Source organism: Diplotaxodon limnothrissa, linkage group LG3 (genome assembly GCF_057381915.1).
Source record: "Diplotaxodon limnothrissa isolate DT_005_m linkage group LG3, D_limnothrissa_male_GT1.1, whole genome shotgun sequence".
Taxonomy (NCBI): domain Eukaryota; kingdom Metazoa; phylum Chordata; class Actinopteri; order Cichliformes; family Cichlidae; genus Diplotaxodon; species Diplotaxodon limnothrissa.
In genome coordinates, this window is record NC_140598.1 from 58,257,517 (window position 1) to 58,279,196 (window position 21,680).

The 21,680-nt window shown below is 40.1% G+C and overlaps 1 pseudogene; it reads left to right on the forward strand.

The window, feature by feature from the left end:
• Nucleotides 1–235: 235 nt before the first annotated feature.
• On the forward strand, nt 236–5,760 carry LOC146636661 (serine/threonine-protein kinase Nek1 pseudogene; annotated as a pseudogene).
• Nucleotides 5,761–21,680: the final 15,920 nt, after the last annotated feature.

The window sequence follows — 21,680 nt, forward strand, 5'->3', positions numbered from 1 at the left end:
TATATACATATATATACATACATAAGTCACTCATAAATAAATAGCTGGAAAAGAAACGTGTAATTGTAGCAGTAACCAGTGTGTTAAGTGGATGTGTTGTACAGGGAGATGGCCACAGGCAGGAAAGATTTCCTGATAGAGAGTGCGAGGACAGTATCAGGTACCCAAACCTCTATGAGAAAGGCAGCGAGAAAAGACTAATGATCCAGCATGTGGAGCCAGTCATTCCAATAACATGGACAAGTACGAAAAGGTGAAGAAAATTGGGGAAGGTTCATTTGGAAAGGCTATCCTGGTCAAATCCAAAGATCGTGGACACCAATATGTCATCAAGGAGATTGGCATATCTGGAATGTCCAGCAAAGAGAGGCAGGAATCTCGGAAGGAAGTTGCTGTTCTTGCCAACATGAGTGTGTGGTTTTTCCCATATTACTAACGTGCCAATTTGTTTGTTGTGATTTATTATCAGCCAGACTCATATTTGCTTTAAATGTCAAATTTATTTAAGACGGAGTGATTTATCTAAGTCTGGGGTGGTACGTGTTAACGGCCGCTCATAGATCCTACCTGCCGGATCTTCTTTTCATTGATATTGCTGTTATGACTGATGAAGCCGAGCTGTTGATTACCTGGCTTCTGTAAAGGCACGGTTACTGTTACTGGTGTTAGTTTATGCTTGTGCAATAAAACTTATAAAAGGCAGCAATCAGATGTCCGAGCCTGAGTACGACACAGTTTCATCAGTTAAAACACACCCTTACGGTGGGAGTTTACTAAATTAAAGGTAGTTAGCTTAGTAAAAACCGTATGTAACCCTGGTTAACATAGCTAACAACAAATAAAAGCCTGTTAGTAAAAACAGTCATAAGAAATATATTACAGGTGATAAATAGTCAATAAATAGATCATAATGGTTAGAAAATTCATTAAAAACATCAGCAATGATATAATTCATGGTATAGGATTTCATTTGTGTTTAAAAACATGTTAAAAGGGTACAGAACTTGCTAATTCATGGTGTTTTATGTTAATTCAGGTAAAATGGCTAAAATATGTGTTGAGACTCTTATTGTGAAAGGGCACGCTGCAGCGTGACTCCTGTGATTAGCCACACCCAATCGGGTTGTTCCTTCTTTTGATGCTCGAGAGGGAGAAATGCAGACAGTCCTTGCAGAGCTGCTGCTTAAATGAGTGAAAAAATAGTAAAAATAAGCCAAAAATCTACTTAAAGCCATTTTTGTACTCTGGAGAATGTATTTTTGTTTTTCCGACCTGTCCTTGCCTTGGTGACGTTGTGAACATAACCGAACGGGACTTGGTGAGTTCAGAAATTGTCTTTTATTTCATGCAAGAAATTTTTGTTGTATTATATTGCTCATTTCATGCAAATGGAGAGCCAAGGTAGCAGATTTATGTTGTTTTATGTTAAAAACGGTGGATTCGTGCTTAAACGACACACAGGCTGCAGTTCAAAGGCCTTTGACGGTGTTTCAGCGCGCCATATTGGCATCACCTCATTTACGGCTAAATAAGCTGGAAAAAACGGACTTTTACTGTTATTTAAGGGCTACCCGTGTGTTATTTTCGAATGTTTATGCACTTTATTTTGTTGTTATGGGAGGCCATTAAGGTTTGGATCGGGAAATGCTGAGCTAGAATCGGAGTTTGATCCGCTGAGCGAGAAACAAGATGGCGAGCCACCCACGGACCCATTGAACTGTACCGAGCAGGAAAAAGGAAAACGCCCCCTGCTGGACGTTGAGCTCTTTCGCTGATAAAACTGGTAGGATTAATCCATACACCTCTGCAAAAGAACAGCGGACTTTTCAAAGCACTGGATAATCATTCGGAGTAATTCCAGGATTAATAGTTAAAGGACACAGAGACAACTTTCTTTTGTTTATTTGTTTGTTTAAGGGATTTATTCAGCCTTTTGCTGAATTGTTTTCAGTTTTACATTTATTTTTGTAATTTATTTTGGTCAACCTTACATTTTAATGCTGTAATGGTGTTAATGGAAATGTAAATAATTTTGTTGGGTTAAAACAAAATAAGAACTGGTTGAGAATTTAAAGGTGAACCTAGACCAAGATTAAATTAAATCTTGGGCCTAAAGAACTGAACTTGATTTAAAATAACACAGTGTTAATGCAAATAGATCAAAGGATAAACTTAAACTTAGAACTTGAAATAAATAAAACAATAACCTAGGTTGAAAATAACATCCTTCTAAAGCCAAATAAAAGGTTTTGAGATAAATAGGATGAACTGACAGAACATACTGAACTAAAAGGGGGGAAAGAAAAACCTTGTTTTCTTAAATGTGTGATGTTGAATGTTTTATGTAATGTGTCTATAACTGTCTATTCCCTGTCTTCACAAAATAATGAGCCGGCAATTTAAACGTATTTACTGGTCTGTGGTCTTTATTACATGCTACGCTCATTACTGCTCTAGTAGTCGAACCTAACTGGTCCTAGTATACTGTAACGACTCCAGAAGCGTTACACGTACAATGAGTCATCCAAACATCGTCCAGTATAAGGAATCTTTTGAAGAGGGTGGCTGCCTGTATATTGTGATGGACTACTGCGAGGGTGGAGACCTATTCAAAAAGATCAACTCTCAGAAAGGGGTACTGTTCTCAGAAGCACAAATCCTAGATTGGTTTGTGCAGATCTGCCTTGCGCTCAAGCATGTACACGATCGAAAAATTCTCCACAGAGACATAAAATCACAGAACATCTTTTTGACAAAAGATGGAACAGTTCAGCTTGGAGACTTTGGAATTGCAAGGGTGCTGAACAGCACTGTAGAACTGGCAAGAACATGCATAGGAACACCATATTACCTGTCACCAGAGATCTGTGAAAATAAACCATACAATAACAAAAGTGATATTTGGGCCCTAGGGTGTGTTCTGTATGAAATGTGCACTCTTAAGATAATTCGTGGGTCGTACCCTCCTGTGTCTTGTCACTACTCCCAAGAAGTGCGATCTCTCCTTGCACAGCTGTTTAAACGCGACCCTCGAGAGCGACCCTCAGTCAACAGCATACTGGACAAACCTTTCCTCTCCTGCAGGATTGAGAAGTTTCTCACACCACAGATCATTGCTCAGGAATTTCGCCATACTTTTCTTCACAAGCAGCCTAAATCGGGTGTGGCACAGGTGCCATCAGCCTCAGCCCAGAAGATTACAAAACCAGCCGCCAAATACGGAGTGCCTTTAACTGTGAGGAAGGTCCCAGATAGAGCCAGAAAGCCTGCAGACAAGAAACCAGCTGGAAAACACAAACCGGCCCTTCTCCCAGCAACCCCCCAGAGAAGAGTGAGTAAGTGGAAGAAGAGAGGAAAAAACACGAGGATGGCATCAGAAAGAAGAGGATGGAGATGATTGAGAAAGAAAGGAAACAGAGAGAGCAGATGTTCATGTTGAAAGCGGAGCAGATGAAGAGATATGAAAAGGAAAAGATCAATCGAATAAACCAAGCTAGAGAACAAGGCTGGAAGCATGTCTTGAGTTCTAGTGGAGGTAGCAGCCCAGAGAGAAAGTGTTTTGTAGGAGGTGGAAAGAGAGGTGCACATGTTGCTGCTGTTCAGGGTTCTACTCTAGCTCCTCTCCCAGGTAAAAGCTCTTATGAACACTACCATGCAATCCTCGACCAAATGGCTAGACCGACGCCTAAAGATGTCAGCAGGGAGAGCTCCTCAGCTGGACCTTGCAGTCCCATTCGTGTACCAGCTGCTGCAGGCACAGTGCTTCCTAACGGCCCTGCTCGACGACTAGACCATGACGTAATCAAGAGAGAACTCCACAGGCTGCAGCATGTTTCCAAACAAGCCCATATTAGCAGGCAGCGCGGTCAAATGGCAGTTGGGCGAGCCTTTCAAGTTGAGGAGTTTTTGCAGCGGAGGAGGGAAGCTATGCTCAACAAAGCCCGTGCTGAAGGACAGCTGGAGTACTTGGCAAGGCTCAGACAGATCCGCTTGCAGAACTTCAATGAGCGCCAGCAGATCAAAGCTCGACTCAGAGGAGAGAAGTATGATAGCGATGGTTCTGACAGCCAGGAGTCCAGTGAGGAGGCCGAGCTCAGGAGAAAGAAGATAGAGGCTTTAAAAGCACAAGCTAATGCCCGTGCAGCTCTTCTCAAAGAGCAGCTAGAGAAGAAGAGGAGAGAAGCATATGAGAGAGAAAAAAGGGCATGGGAGGACCATCTTGCAGCACGAGGGGTCAAAGGTGGCATGGCGGGAGCAAATATAGTGGCCTCAGAAGCAGTATCGTCTACCTCTGATAGTCCTCTTCCACAGCCAGGCCCCTCTCAGCCAGAACCAGCTGCCAAAACTCCAGCCCTGCCTACACCCAAACCCTCCACCCCAGCTATATCCATGACTGCTGCCCTAAAGAACGTTGGAGCAATGACGCCACTAAAGGAGAGCTTGCCTGAACCAGAGTCTGCAACCATGATCCAGAGTGAGAAGAAGCAGATTCTGCGCAGACTTAACCAGAACCTTAAAGCTCAAAGCCCAGTGGAGGAGTCTCCTTCCGCCCCAGCAGAATCAAGTCCTGCTCCAACCCAAAACCAGTCTGATACAGACAAGCGCCCCTCTTCCAATGAAGACCGGAAGAAGTGGGAAGCAGCAGAGCTACCTGTACTTCCCGTGGCTCAGCAAACTTTAGAGGAAACATGTGCCACAGGAAGCACCACTTCAGCATCTCCAGATGGTAGTGGTGACAGGAAGAAGTGGGAGGCAGGAGTTCCACTTGTCCTCTCTGCAGCTCAGCAAACTCTAGAGGATACATCCCTCATGACCATTGAGCAAACAGCGGGCGAAGTTATACAGATGGCTGTGCTACAGGAAGATGCTCCCAGGAAGATGTGGGGAGCAAGTCCAGACTCTCAGGTGCTGAAGGTACTTAAGGAGGCAGAACTTCAGCCACTCACTCAGCCACTGGAGACTCTCACCATATGTGAGGACGAATCTTCTAGTCCTGTTAAATTAAACCAGATGACAGCAGAAGCTGGCATTGTGAAGATACCTAAAGAAGTGTTACCCCCTGTAGTGGCTGAGAGTCCTGCAGCTACAGATGTGGCCTCACATCAAGAAATCTCCATGGCTGCTGCAATAGAGAGCCCAACACTGCCAACCAGCGTTACTGAGACTCAGGATCCAGCAGACTTGGAGTCGGTGTTTTTAGAGGAAACCCCTAAACAGGCCTCACATCCTCCAAACAGTGTGCAGCAGGCTTGGGAGCAGGAAGGCCAACAGCAAATGCCAGCAGAGGGCGATATAAGACCAACAGGCAACAAAGAGGCTGAGCAGAGTGCAGACAAAGCTCCTGAGCCATCAGCTCAGCATGAGGAGCCCCTATTTATGAAACTGTGTTCCCCGGCCCACCGACGCACTGCCGCCCTCGCTATCCTCTCAGCCCAGTCCTCCATGGATGAATCATCCTCCTCTCTGGCCTCTCGCTCACGCTCTGTCTCACCTCTACGCTCCAAACACCAGAATGCACTCCTCATTGGTCTTTCTACAGGCATGTTTGATGCCAACAACCCCAAGATGCTGCGGACATGCTCTCTACCAGACCTGAGTCGACTCTTCAGCTCTCAGCAGGACGTTACAGTGACTGGCGAGGCTAACGTTGCTCCAGACAACAACCTGGAAATTGAGGACCTGGATGAGGCAGGAAAAGATGATGACCAGAAATTTGTCACGCTACTCTTTTCTGATTTCTTTCTGTCTGTAAACATGTAAGTATGTTTAAAAACAAACAAAGATAACAAAATGAAAATGTACAAAACATAGTACTATTGTATTGTGCACATTAAATTGTGCATCTGATGTCAGTGATATACATTTTAATTTAGTTTTTTAGTTTTAAGTTTTAACAGTTTTAATGTCTTTATTCACATTGACGTGTTTCTACACATAAATCAACAACTGTCAGTTAATATTACCAAAGAGACAAAAATCTCAGTTTAGTGTTTTGTGTTTGCGTTAGACCTGATATAACAAAGACAATGAAAAAGTATGACAAAAACTTTCTTGTCAAAGTTTATAAGTCAAGTGTTCAGTTAGCTTTGATTTAGAAGCAGCACAGTATGAAAGAGAAGTTTTACACATACAGAACATTTAATACCAGAGACAGACGCTGACTAACATGCTACAGTTCATCTTTATTATTTTCTAGTTGTGTTAGTGTTGCCATCACACTGCGTAGTTTCTCTTCATTGTCATTGATTTCTGCAGCTGTTGTCTCAAAGTACTTATTCATGTACTCCTTGCTGGCTCCCATGAAAGTCTTTAGGTCATCCATTAAATCCAACACTGGTCTAAGCAGTGATGTAGAAATCAACAATGGCTTCATAACTTCAGACCAAGGATCCATGAGACGTCGAAAATCATCAAAGATAGCTGGAACATAGGCTCTGTCTAAATTATTTTCAGCCTGGAAGACAAAAATAAACCAAATTTATGTAACAAAATATACAAAAATAAATATAATAAAAATCTTTGGCATACAGAGGAGTTCGTTGACTGCAAGGTGCTTTATTGCTTGTGTCTGCAGAAGAAGCTCAAATCACCACACTTGAACCAGCATATTTGACAGTGGGTTTGAGGTGTTTAAGTGTCTGAAATATCATTCCACTTGTAGAGGGTGGAGAGGCCAGCTTTTGAGCTGTCAGCAATCACAAAGAACCAATCAGAGCCAATCTGGAAGGCCTCAATATCATTGGGCTTAGAGATCTTGGACACCTCGATATCCTGGAACTTATTGAACCTGCTTTGGTCGTCATCAAACTTATAAATGTGGGAACCACCAAACAGCTGAGCCACAATGACAAACACCTCATTTTCGATGATAACAGATTTGCACCCCTCAATGGACTGACCTAAAGGGCAGAGAAACACATGAATCGCGTGAGAATGAAACTGGAAGCATTCTGGGAGTGTTTGTTAGCCTAATGTGTGATTTAGACTTCCTAACAGAGATTGAAGCGTTACTGATAATTTGTAAGAATTTTAAAAAAAGTGATGTAATGTGACAACCTCATTGGTTTACAGAATGATGACGACACACACTTTTAGGAGCTTACCTCCAATTCTTCCTTTTATCTTTTGACCCTTAAACCCATAAATAGGGGTGAAAATCAACGTCCTTTTGTCTGTTATTCGCAGCATTTATGTTCGCAGCCTTTGACTGTTCGTGGCACAGATTTAGAGTATTACCGGTGAAAAACAATGACTTTTAGTCCATTACTGGCAGCATTTCTGTTTGCAGCCCTCAACTGTTCGCCAGAGAAGCATTTGGAAACATTTGGATCCTGACTCAAGACTCCAACATGTCTCAAGGTGAAGAACCAAAAAGTCAAGAAGTTGACCCCGGTGCTCTTCCCTGGGATGAACCAGAAGACCCTTACCTCTCCTCTCTTCCTTGGGATGAACAAGTAGAATTAGAGAAGCGCTTGGCAGAAATGGAGAATGAAAATCTTCTTAACAGAGAGAAGATTGCGTCATTGATGGAGGAAAATGAGAGACAGAGTGCTCAATTAAAAAAAATGTCCTACCAGCTTCAAGAAAAGGAGAGTATTATTGATGAAAAACAATGGGATATCAAAGACATGGAGAAAAAGAACCAAGAGCTCCAAGGAAAGCTGGATCAAGCTCTAGAAAAAATTAAAGAAATCCTCCAAGAGAAGAAACAACAGAACATGAGACAGAGACAGATGCACGATCAACTCGAAAAGATGGAGACAAAATAAAATACAGAGTGGTGACATAGTGGTGAAAGCAAGGGATGATAAAAATCAGGAAACAAATGAAGAGGTTCTTCAAGAGAAAAGGCAACAGCAGATCAAACAAAAGCGAATGGGCCGCAAGCTTAAGAACATTAAGAAACAAAATGACGAGTTGCAAGTAAAGCTTGATGAAGCTCTGCAAATAAATGAAGCAATCCTCGAAGAGAAAAACCAACAGGACATAAAGCAGCGAGACATGGAGAGGCAACTCCAACACATGGAGGGAAAAGACAGGATGCTGCAGGCAAGGCTTGAAGAAACAATGCACAAATATGACGAGTTCCTTCTAGACAAAAAGCAACAGGAGATGAAACAGAAAGAATTAGCTACGTCCACACGTACCCGGGTACGTGTGGACGTAGCTAATTTCTTCAAGCCGAATTAGAAGAAGTGGAAAGAACATGCAACAAACTTGAGAAGCAAAATACAGAAACAGTGGACGAGTTGAGATCCCTCATACTAGAGAAAAAAGTTCTTGTGGAAAATCAACTCAAAAAGAAGAAAAAATGCTTCCGCCTCTTCCTCCGGAGGGCCACTCCTGCCTCATCATCCTCCACCTCTGTTCCAGCTTAGTTTTCCCTTCTCCTCTCCCTCCCCTCTCTCCCCAATAATTTAATAATAAACACAATTGGCTCCATTTTACACCTGTCAGATCAATGTCTTCATTCAAGAAGGAATTGTCGTTGGTCCCAGGTCTGAGGGAGGGGCGGTAGTTACAGTCGCAGTAGCACAGGAACAGAGCAGGAGGAAAAGAGAGAGAGAGAGCCAGTGACAACAACGTCACATTAGAAAGGTATAGTAATCATCCACAACTATTTTCAGTTGCGGATGATAAAGAATACAGAAAGTTTATTCATGCATGCCCATATGACAGAGGCTACGTCCACACGTACCTGGTTTTTTTTAAAAACGGAGATTTTTCTATGTGTTTGCACTTTTCGTCCACACGTAAACTGCGTTTTCGGTCACTGAAAATAGAGATTTCTAAAGACGCCTGCCAGGGTGGATATTTTCAAAAACTCTGTTTTTGCATTTCTGTGTGGATGAGGAAAACTGAGAAAACGCAGCGTCAAAGGTGTGCGCCTTTTTGACGTCACACTGTGCGCCACGTTATTGTTTCGGTAAAATGAATTTCTACAATACTGTTACTGTTAATTGTACTCTCTGCAGTGTTTAAATGATTACATATACACACACAGTTACCGTCCCTCCACACGTACAACTTGGTTCTGCTTCTATGCCTCATCTTTGTTTACTATTTCCCACCAAGGCTTCTAGACTTCTGATTGGCCAACATTTCTACACGGTTAGTACTATATCGCCACCTGTTGCTTTGGCATGTTCCTAGTGTTTTCCTTCATTTCTGCGTTTACATGTGGATGGGATTATTTTTTAGAACGAAAACAGAAAATCTCCGTTTTCAAAAATACCCGTGTACGTGTGGACATAGCCAGAGAATATGAATGTTCTTTTTGTTTTCATATTTTAATTTATATTTAATTGTGTTGTGGTTTGCAGTGTTTTGTGTTATTTCACTTTAAATTAGTTGAAAAGGAAGAAGCTGAAAATTTAAATAGTTAAAAGTTGAACTGTGAATAGTTGGCTTTTGTATTATATGATTTATTTATTGCATTTCATGTGGAGTGAATAAATAAAAGTATATTTACGGTGGCCCCTAGAGACAAAGCACGTACAAACTCCAAAACACGTACAAACTCCAAAACACGTATAAAAGACAACAGAAGTGCTCCAGGATGCTAGGCGCAGTGTTGAGCTTTTGTTACCTAGTGGCAACACAAGCCAGCAAGTACCATGACTGGATTTGGTGTGTGGTAGTAACAGGTAAATGAACTTTTTTTTTATTTTATTATTATTATTTGAATATATATGAGTGCTTGTGTATAAATACACAAACCATACACATATGCTTTCAATTGTGTAATTTAAGTGATCAAGGTAGCTCTGTTTTGAAGTTCAGTTAATGTTAGAAATTTGTTTTGGAGTTTGTACGTGCTTTTTGGAGTTTGTATGTGTTTTGTCTCTAGGGGCCACCACAGTTATTTATATATAAAAATATATAAATAAAACCACTTTTTTTAACATTAGTAATTCCTTTTGTGCATAATTTTATATTATTATTAATAATAAATTAATTCAAGCAACAAAACGACCTGAAGAGCCGGTTCGGAGCCGAAAGAGCCGGTTCTCTAAAAAGAGCAGGAAATCCCATCACTAGTTTTTACGTGTTTTGAAGTTTGTACGCGCTTTGTCTCTAGGGGCCACCGTAAATATACTTTTATTTATTCACTCCACATAAAATGTAATAAATAAATCATGTAATAAATAAATCATATAATACAAAAACCAACTATTCACAGTTCAACTTTTAACTATTTAAATTTTCAGCTTCTTCCTTTTCAACAAATTTAAAACGAAACAACACAAAACGCTTCAAACCACAACACAATTAAATATAAATTAAAATATGAAAACAAAAAGAAGATGCATATTCTCTGGAGAGTGCTTTGGAGCGTTTTCCTTATAAAAGGGCAGTTTTTACCGTTTCTTCCCGCAGTAAATATAAACAACGATAGTATTCAGAAAGAAAACCAAACATTGCAAATATTTTTATCATAACTCTGGTTTTACGTGGCCTATCAAGACAATTTAAAAACTGGTATAAAGTCCACACTTTTTCCGCCAATTGTTCCGTCTGTCCTGCTCACATCTCCAATGGTTGTACACGTTGTCATTAACGTGGCTTCACTCCACATCAGCCACGCCGCTTTGCTAGCTAAAACACCGGTGTCGGCACATAAGGACGCTGTCATAGCCTGTCGTTGATTAGCTGCGTATATACAAATGTGAATCGCATCATTGGCTGGACTATCGATGAGGTGACATTGTTCTAATCACATTAGTGATGTGTCGGTTGCGAACGAAATGGCTCTTAGAGCCGGATCTTCGATGTGAACGACGCGAGTGTGGGGTTTTTTTTTCTTTTCTTTCTCTCACTCTGTCTCTCGCACTGTTTTTCCCGCTTCACTCCGCATGCGAGCCTTGTGCTTTATGCTGGGCAGAGGGGGGAGGGGCGGTAGTTACACATGCAGTAGCACAGGAACAGAGCGGGAAGGAGAGAGAGATAAGATAAGATGACCTCTGTTAGTCCCACAGGTGGTAAATTTGTTTTGTTACAGCAAGAGTGCAAAGCTATGTAGCAGAAATTAGAAAACACTGGAATGCAATAAAATACAATGGAATAAAATAAAATACTATATACAATAGAATAAAATAGAATAGAATAATATACACAATAGAATAAAATAGAAATACAATACTATATACAACTGAGTAGGAAAATACAAAAATACAACTTCGTCAGAAGAAGAATTGCACAAGAATTGCACATATAGCAGTCAAGAGAAAGGGAGCCAGGGACAACAATGTCACATTAGAAAGGTATAGTAATCAACTATTTTCAGTTGCGGATGATAAAGGATTCAGAAAGTTTATTCATGCAGGCCTATATGACAGAGAACATGCATCTTCTTTTTGTTTTCATATTTTAATTTATATTTAATTGTGTTATGGTTTGCAGTGTTTTGTGTTGTTACACTTTAAATATGTTTAAAAGGAAAAAGCTGAACATTTAAATAGTTAAAAGTTGAACTGTTGTGGTTTTTTTATTATATGATTTATTTATTACATTTTCTGTGGAGAGAATAAATAAAAATATAGAGACAAAGCATGTACAAACTTCAAAACACGTAAAAACTCCATAACACGTATAAACTCTGAAGCAAGTGTGGCACTATGTTAAAGACACAGACATGAAAATAGTAGCCCCCCATTTTATTTTATGCTCAGAGACACTTTCTTTTAGTAAGGCCACTGCAATGTCAGTTTTAATGTTATATAAGTTCCGCCAGCAGAGGAGCTCGGTCCTGTACGCATCGGTAGCTGAAGCGAAACTAGAAGAAGTAGTGTCAGTGGTGAAGAGGCAGCGTACAGCCTGCGCGCCAAAGAGAACTGATTGTCATATTTTTCTGTTTTTACAGGTAAACTGGGTGGTTGATAATGTAAAACAGAGGTTCTAAACGTGACAGACAGCAGTGGCGATTAATGATAAATGTCTTGTGTGTGGCGAATGTTAAGCTAAAGAGCTAATTTACAAGTTGGTCCAGTTGTTAGCCTGTGCCGATCCAAGTGTTAGACTGTACCGAAACTCTGTGAGCTCAGTGCAGGTATTTTTGGGTTAAAGTCACAATATATATGTTTTGCACAATAAGAGAAAATGTGAATTGCTTTATGTTTAGTTCATGAAGAGTGAATGCTGTAAAAATGTGTTAAGAAAATGTTTATTTGAAAGAGATTAGTTTGATAAATGCAGTTAAGAAGACAGGTTCATAAATAGATTAAAACAGAAGTAAAAACAAGATAAAACTGTAAGGAGCATTCACTATGGTGCTTGTGCATACAGTAAAATGTATTTTTGTGATTTAAGCAGTTTATAAGAGTGGTGCATGTGAATATGAAACTGTATAAGTTACTTGTATAAAGTAATGCCAGCTACACTAGAAGAAGTAGCGTCAGTGGTGAAGAGGCAGCGTACGGCATGAGAACTGATTGTCATATTTTTCTGTTTTTACAATTTACTGTAAAAAAATAAATATGTTGCACAGGAGATGAGTTGGCCCATCATTTCAGCGGTGTAACACACGTGCAAACTCCGAAGCACGTGCAAACTCCGAAGCACGTACAAACTCCTAAACACGTAAAAACTCCATAGCACATACAAACTCAGATGCACATACAAACCCCGAAGCACATACAAACTCCAAAACACATACAAACTCTAAAACACGTAAAAGCTCAGAAGCACGTAAAAACTCCAAAACACATACAAAACACAACAGAAGTGCTCCAGAATGCTAGGCGCAGTATTGAGCTTTTGTTACCTAGTGGCTACACAAGCCAGCAAGTACCAACGACTGGATTTGGTGTGTGGTAGTAACAGGTAAATGAATATATATATATTTGAATATATATGAGTGCTTGTGTTTAAATACACAAACCATACACATATGCTTTCAATTGTGTAATTTAAGTGATCTAGGTAGCTCTGTTTTGGAAGTTCAGTTAACGCTAGTAATGTGTTTTGGAGTTTGTATGTGCTTTGGAATTTGGACGTGCTTTTTGGAGTTTGTACGTGCTTTGTCTCTAGGGGCCACCGCATATATTTATATATAAAAATATATAAATAAAACCACTTTTTTTTTTTTTACATCAGTAATTCCTTTTGTGCATAATTTTATATTATTATTAATAATAAATTAATTCAAGCAACAAAACAACCAGAAGAGCCGGTTCGGAGCCGAAAGAGCCGGCTCTTTTTAGTGAGCTGAGCCGAAAGAGCCGGTTCTCTAAAAAGAGCCGGAAATCCCATCGCTAAATCACATACGGGACCAGACAGTCACTTACCGACTAACACTGCAAAGCAGAATTGTTAAAGTTTTAATTTTAATTTCAATTCAGGTTAGACTTTTTTTGTGCACAACGCAGATTTTCGGTGCGTAGAGACCGTGTAGGCAGTGCGCAAGCGCGCAGCTTAGAGGGAACATTGCTTAGCATATGTGACAATGCATGGCACAAAATGAACAAGAGGTTTCTATTTACTGAGTTAGTTTGAACAGCTTCCGAATCAGAGGCGGAGGCAGACATTTGATACACCCGGGGCTTAGCCCTAAAGGGTAGTATGCATGTAGGATTGGGGGGGGGGTTAGAAATGACTGAAAGATTAATAGGCTGTTTTGAGTTATGTTAAAAAAAAGAATGACTTCATATAGGGAAAAATAAATATCACATCTGTAGGACACCTTAAATTAGTTTTTTAATTAAGCAGCAAGGCAGAACAAAGTCGGGGCTGTATCAAGACACGAGGACTAAATCCCAATTCAACCAGACCCAGAACTGATCCAGAATTAAAACAGGACTACAACAGTTCAAAATCAGGACTACTTAGGACTTAACCAAAACAGAATCAGAACTAGATGATAGTAGCACTAAAATCATCATAGACCTGCACTACACTTATTTTTTAATTCTACCAAAGTCCACTATTTAGATTGAGAAAAGTTTATAAAATTATTTAGCCTTGTTGTGCAAACAAGCCTGCATAACTTAATAAATATAGAATTTGAAAAATAGCAAACCTAAAAAGAAACACTAGGTATGAGATACATGTGTACCTATGATACGGTGATACTTTTGGTAAACAACCATTTGACTAACATGTGTCTCACCTGCTCTTGTTCCATCTCAGTTCTGTCCTCATTCTGCTCTCCATCTCCCTCTTTGTGCTGACAATCATCAAATATACAGTTGAAACCAGATATTTACATACTCTTCAGAAAACACAAACAATTTTTTAATTGTAACATCAAATCAGACTAAATGTTTATTTTTTTTAGATTGATAAATATAAAAAACATATTTGTTAACTTTAAGAGTAAAGAGAGAAACTATCTGTATTTCTTAATTGTAAATGGCACCAAATTGTATTCAAAATTAAGCCACATTTACGGAGCTCCACAATTCTTTTCCTGGTGTTTTGGTTGACATCTCTTGGTTTTCCCATTTCAAAGAAACAGGCTCTGTGTTTTGCCTTATATGCATCCACACGTGTGCCACCAATTTATCCACATGGACTCTACTAACCTATCAGAAGCTTCTTCAGCTCAAAATGGAATCGTCTGGAGTTTTCTTATTAATTAACAATAAACTTAGTGTATATGTACTCCTAAATTTGATGAAAGTAATAAAAAATAGACAGCTCTGTTGATGATTTGCTTTGGTACCTGGTCAAACTTAAGCTCTCCTCTGTCTGCCTGGCTGCGTTTCTCCAACAGTGCACTGGCAGGCAGCAGCTCCCCCCGCCCCCTCGCTCAGCTTGGATCATACCAATATTAGGGGGGATTTATGCACAGTCGTAAATTCCCACAGTGTGCACTATGTGCTTTGAATATTGTGTTTAGTTTTTGTTTTATACAGTTGCCAGGCATCTAACTATGAAAAAATTACACTCCAAAAGACCCCGGGCTTCTGAAAAGACAAGGGATCCCTACCTGGGAAGTCACAACCGCTTGTCAGCCGTTAGCTCCTCCAGCTGATGGGCCTCGTTAGTAGCGCCCTACTTAAATGGCACTCGCCATCAGAAAGGTTGCCTACCTTGAATAATACGTTATTCATGATAGGGAAACATAGTACTGGCAAATGTGATTACTGTGGGGTAGAGGAAACTGTAGAACATGTCATGTTGCAGTGTCAGAGGTATCAGGTTGAGAGGAGACATTTGATTCAAAATCTTAGTAACCTAAAAATCAAACTGGATCTGGTTGATTTGTAGCGAAAGGAATCGGGAAGTAAAAGTTATCAGGCCTTATTTCAGTTTTTAAAAGAGGGGAATCTGTTTGGCAGGATTTGAGAAAAATTTTTTTTTTGAGCGTCGTTCCAGACCATACTCCATACCAGTTGGTGGCGGTAATGCACCTTTCAATTGTTTGCCAACCGCCAATATAACTGTAAGAAAGAAAGAAAGAAAGCAAGAACGGTTGCCTACCCCTGGTCTGGAAGAACAAAATAAACTTCGGGAGAACGGACCAGTTAGTTTTAACAGCTCTTAAATTAACATGAGAAACATTTTTCACCAACAAATTCAGTTCAGTGGGTGGGTCAATGGGTCGTTCAGTAGGTGGTAAAAGTGGGCCTTTCATTTTGTCATTCAGTAGGCAAAAGGGGGTGGAGTAGCATACAGCTACAAGGACATAAAAGTAGCCAACTTGTGATATGCTATGGTTAATTGCCACTCTGTTTCCGCAGGACACTGACTGAGAGAGAGAGAGACGACAACAGAAGATAACGGTTCAATTTTAATGTAAGTACTGTTTGTTGGGCTTTTAAGTGGTTGAACGTGTAAAACTTGCATGTGCCATTCTCCTCGTTTTTAAACTTTAAAACTTTTTTTTCTTTAAGTTTTTTTTTTTGGGGGGGGTGGAAGCAAAGTTTGTGTGTGGATGTATTGTTGTTGTTCTTTGTTTGTTTTTTCATACTGTCAAAATAAACTAGATTGATATGCAGAGTTTTTCTCTCTCACTCTCTGCCTCTCACTCTTTATATTTACAGTGCAAACAAGATGGAGAGAAATGTTGTCTATTGACTGCTTTGTAAAAAGCCCCAACAGTCCATTCACACACACCTGAGCAGAGTGTGTGCGAGAAACTGCACACCACAGGAATGTGAGGAAGAAGCTTCCAGAGCCATTGCTTCACAGAAGCTGTTTTCTAATGAAGGTAGAGTCTGGAACTTCTCAGAGCTCCAGGAGTACTGCAAGGATGAAGAATCTTGCATTAAACTCTGCACTCGCCTTCAAACACGTGGATTTATCATCACTGACAGTCCCCAAGCGTGCCCGACAGTCGTGCCCGACAGTCGTGCCAACAGCGAGGTATGATGACCTTATTGCCACTTCCACATATTGGATGACACATACACACTTTCAATGATGTCTTACCTCTGTCACATTTGCAATAGGTCTGATAAGAAGGAAATTCTTGCCGTGGCCAAGAAGGACATTGAATATTTTCACGCAAGACTTTCAGGTGGCGATTGCATCCCCACATTTGCAATGACTACCTTCAGACAGTACTGCGAGGCCATCCTGATTTTACAACATGGAATGACAGCAAATGCTGTTCAAGAACTTTGTGTAAGTGCGCCGCCAACAATAAAAGTGCACGATAAGTGAAATGACAGCTGATGTAAGTCTGTATTTCTTTAAGCTCCAACTTTTTTCTTTTTTTTTTCCCCCCCACACACACATACACAGGTAGAGGACTGGATGGCGCGGAAAGCAGTAGCTGATGGTGTTGAGCTGAGTTCCACAGCATTCAGTGGTAACTTGAGGATAACCAGCCAGGAAGAACAAGTAAGTCATTCATTCTCAGCAGCGACTCTCTTCTTACTCTATAGGTACCTTGTGAATTGATTTTATGAGATATTTAACATTGATTCCTTTTTTTCTCTGGAGTTGTTGGACTGCTATTTCATCCGTGCAGTGTCCTTGCAAAATCAAATAGCTGGCAGCGATGACTGGGGCAATTTCTTCCTAGGAGAATGTGGGGTCCCACTGTCCAACCCATCATTAGATGTAAAATGCCTGAGAGCGAGGTGAGTGCTTGACATAACTGGATCAACAGCATATTAAGAAAGATTTGTTTCTTTGATCTGACAGAGAAACCCTAACCCTGTACTCATAACAGTCAGCCACATATGTTGCTGTATGTCAGAGATGTTTGCCCCTTGTATTTTAGCTTTTTCATCTCTCTTGGCTCTCTAATTCATTTGCATGCATTAAAAACCACAGATACCTGAGCACTGAACCTGAGGATGCTATGGCTGAGTCAGCATAAAGCTCAGTAGGAGGACTACAGACACCAGGACAGACCAGGTGCACTTTTTTTTTTTTTTTATATAAATATCACACACTACCACAAGTCAACCTGTGTTACAAGTTTTCACATTTAAAAACTTTTGATGGATTTGATGCATCCCCTCCTCTACACCTTTCATGTAGCACATCATCTATGCACCTGCCACACCAAGAATGGGATGCCTTCCTCCAGGCCTTCCCGGTCACCCTGAATGGAGAGCCACCATCCAAACGGCAGTGTGTACAGGCTGGCTTCCCACAGCACAGACACCACTACAAGAAATGGAGGGATATTCAGCTGAAGAAAAGAGTTGGGTACATTCTCGGTAAGGCCTGGGCATGTCATGTTAATGGAGCCTCTTCTGTTGCATTGCTTTGTTTGTTTTGTATGCATTTCAGAATGAAAATACTTTAATAATCTCTAAGAAAATTATGTGGGTTACACTTGTGTAGAGACAATAGCAGTAACAGACTGAACTAATTAAATAATACAATACATTTAAGTACAACCCACTCAATGTTATACACCAAAATATACACAGATAGCTCAATTATAAATATAAGGAATATTTTAAGGTACAAATATGTGAAACGTATTTGCATACGTAAAATGCATATGGTTGATTTTTCTTTTTTAAGCCACAATAATCACTTGCACTATTTCTTGTACCTTGCTTTGTGACCACTTTGTTTAGGTCAGTCAGTTGGCAGAGGAGGTAACCCACCTCAGCCTGCACGTGTGCAGATGGCTTTGGACAAGGAGAAATGGCACACCAACAAGCCCACTGTCAATGCCATCTTGCAGGCCTGGGTTGCTCCGCAGCCCAGTATACAAGACAACGAGTCCCTCATGTCTTCGATTGCAGAGCAGAAGTGGAAGAGCCTGGCTTTGCAAGACTTCGGGGAACGGAAGGGCAAAGGTAAAATGCACACATCATTTAGACTAAACGGTCTTTAAATTGCAAGTGAACGTTTCTAAGAGCCCTGTCATGACCGACGGTCTCTTTCAACTTACAGGTGTGATCGCACTTATGCCTTTCCGCAAAGGGATATCGTGTGCGATTACCACGGGACATACATCAGTGAAGCAGAAGGGAAACGGAGGCCCCAGTCGGGTATCTGTTCTTCTTCAGGGACAGATACCCGACTGGGGCGAGTGTGACCGAGGTATGTGCATCGATGCCACCGCATTCCCCTGTGCCTGTCATCCCGAAATTGACACCTATGAACCATTCCCGGAAAAATCCCAACATCAAGCCCCAGAAGTTTACAATGAACTTCCCTGCAGGACCTCAGGAGACAATACTTTTCATTGCCCTGAAGGACATCACAGTTGGTGAGGAGCTGTTATGGGACTACGGAGTAACTCGGAAATCTTATGGTGGTGAAGGGGAAGACTTGGAGTGGCTGGACAGCTGACTTTGATTTTATCTGTTCTTTTCCTCTTCTCTTTGCATGGGCTTTTTTATGCAGTGATTTTATTCTTAAAAAAGCAGCTGTTTTTACATTGTCTTGCCTGTAATTTAAATGTGATTTGAGGGTGTTTTGTTTTGTTTTAATTTACATATTGAAATAAAAAGTGTCATGTTTCCAAATTTTACTCTGCTTCATATTGTATTATATACGTTCACAGTTTCGTGTTTTATTGTGAAAGTCTTGTTTCCATGTTCAGGTTTCTTGTTTTGCTTCCCCTGTGGCTCCATTTTAATTTCTCATCTGTGTTCCCCGCGTCTTGACGACTCCTGAAGAGCATGATGATTAACATAGCCAAGGCGATTATGAAACACGTCAGGTTTACAGATGAATAATAATAAATGTGAGATACTAGCTCTACATGAGTGTTTCCTGCAGTTAATATGTAATACACAGATGAAAGATGAGGTGAGATATCTAGGCATTATCTCTTGTCATTTGAAAGATTAACTATTAACAGAAAATAAGAATATCTCAAATAGACTTAGAACTTTCTATTCTAAGCCAGTTTTAAACAGGTGCCTGCAGATTCTTTGGGAGAATTTGGACAGTCTGTCTGACATCTGCATTGACTCATATTTAACAGCCCGGGTCTGCGCTCAGGTGTCGCACTTTGGATAAATAAGAGCTGCTAAGCAGCTTAGCAGTAAATAAAATGCACAGAGAAGTCTGACGTGAAAGCCGTTTATCAGTAGTCAAGTATGCGAGTCCGTACAGCGCAATCGTTTGACAGTGTACCTGATGATATTTCTGTTACAGAGTTTTTACTGCCACCCCCTCTTAATTTAAATATGAACAGAAATTACACAGATAATTTAAAAATGTATCTTAAGCACGTTGGGACCATTCGCTTACATGTATTATGAAACAGATGGTTTGGCGACAGTGATCCAGGTAAATGCTACATGGACACCTGATCAGAGGACAAGGGCTTAAAAGGTGTCTGTGTGTCTGTATGTTTATGTAATTGTATATATGGAGGACAGATAGCCGCATCGATATGTTGCTCATCAATGACCAGCAATTAAGGGAGAGCTACCAAATGACAGTTTGCACAAAGATGGCATTACATCCCAAGCCTCCACCGTCCCGGTAACAACAGATTACCATGGAGAATATGGTTTTCAGCAGAGATTTCAAAAGGCTGGTAAAGCAAAAATAAATACATAAATAAAAATAATAACAATAATGAAAATGTCATTCTGCCTCATTCAAAATTTCCTAAAACCATACTGGCTGATCAGTTACTGTACAGTGAGATATTGTTTTTCTTACTCAAGCACATAAAGGTTGACTAGATTATAAGAGCGAAAGGTGAGCAGTGAAGCTGTTAGCGTGTTACTTGAAATCATAACAAATGCACTTTATAAAATAAATACCTAAAGGTTTTTCAGAAATTATTACATAGAATAACAAAGCCGTACTTTTACATATACTGAAAACCAAAAAAAAGCTTTATATTAAATGTACATAGGGGAGCTTGAAAGGAGCATGAAGTACAGGCCATTTTAGTGTCTTGAGTCAGCTCCATACCTGGCTGAGAAGGACCATGGGTCAAAGCAGTCTCCAGCACCTGGCTGTGATGTCAGTTGAGAAAGAGATGCTTGAGAGACTTGACCACCAAAATGTGATAGACAGATTTACCAACCTCAAGCTGAGGCGACATAGGTTAAAAGAAAAGAAAAAATCTGCAGAGCCATAGTAGTATCTGCAGTAAAGATCTTTTCATACATTGTACCATAGGCCAAGGTGTCTCCATTTTCAAATTTTTTAATAATATTTTGTACATTTCAAGGACTGTGTATTTTTGGAGTGTATTTTTTATGTATCTGTATTATATTATACATACACATTAAGAGTGTCGCTGAGCTCCAGTCTGTGTGGGATTATACGGTGTGAAACTTGACAGTACAGCTGTTGACTTATGCGGGATTTTAACCCTCGATATAGTGGATTGCCCGCCAATGTGTGTATGTGTTTGTGTATTGCCAGGAGCGGAGTGCGTTTTCTCACGGGAGTGGAGTCACGGTGTGGGAAGAAGAGTTATAGAGTTGCTTTTTCACCTTTTGGACATTCTGCACTGTGTGGGATTCTGGGGAGGAATGACCACATGGTCCACAGTGCCTGGGACTGTACATTGTGTAATTAGGCTTAGCATATGTGACAGTACATGGCACAAAATGAACAAGAGGTTTCCATTTACTGAGTTAGTTTGATCAGCCTCAGAATCACAAAACAACCACAATGAACCAAAGTGCTGAAAAGAAGATTAAATACATAAAAACAGATACAAACGAAAACCACATAAAAGAAGAAGGATTAAAAAAACTTTATGAAAATAAATAAATAATATTATAAAATAAAATCTCACATGGTGTCAAAGGCCAATAATCATCATAACAAAACCTGAATGTTGTCACTGAAATAATAACATACCATCCATTCATTCTCTAATCTTTTTCAGGGTCGCTTTATTTGCCCAAAAGCTGGAGAATTTATTGCTGTACGATGTATATAATGTGCCTCTCTTTTTAAAGCCAAGAAGTCAGTAGTAAACAAAAAACCTACATTTCAAGGTCCTTAATCATCAGAAACGATTAAGCTAGACAGCCAATATTTATATATATGCAAATGTATTAGAAATGTCTGTTTAAACACTTATTATTATTATCCATTAACTATTATTATTTTCACTTTGGCTTAAAAAAATATATCCCTCTGCTGTTAGTGTAGACTACTGCAACTTCTGCATGAGTGTCCTTTCCACGCTATGGAGAGACAAAGAGTGAAATGGACACAGTAGATCAGTATGTCAATTACGCATTTTGCCTATGAAGTTGGAAAGGTCCCAGGGAGCACAGTGGCCTCAGGGGTGGGTTCGATTCTGGCTTGGATAACGTCAAATCGATTCATTA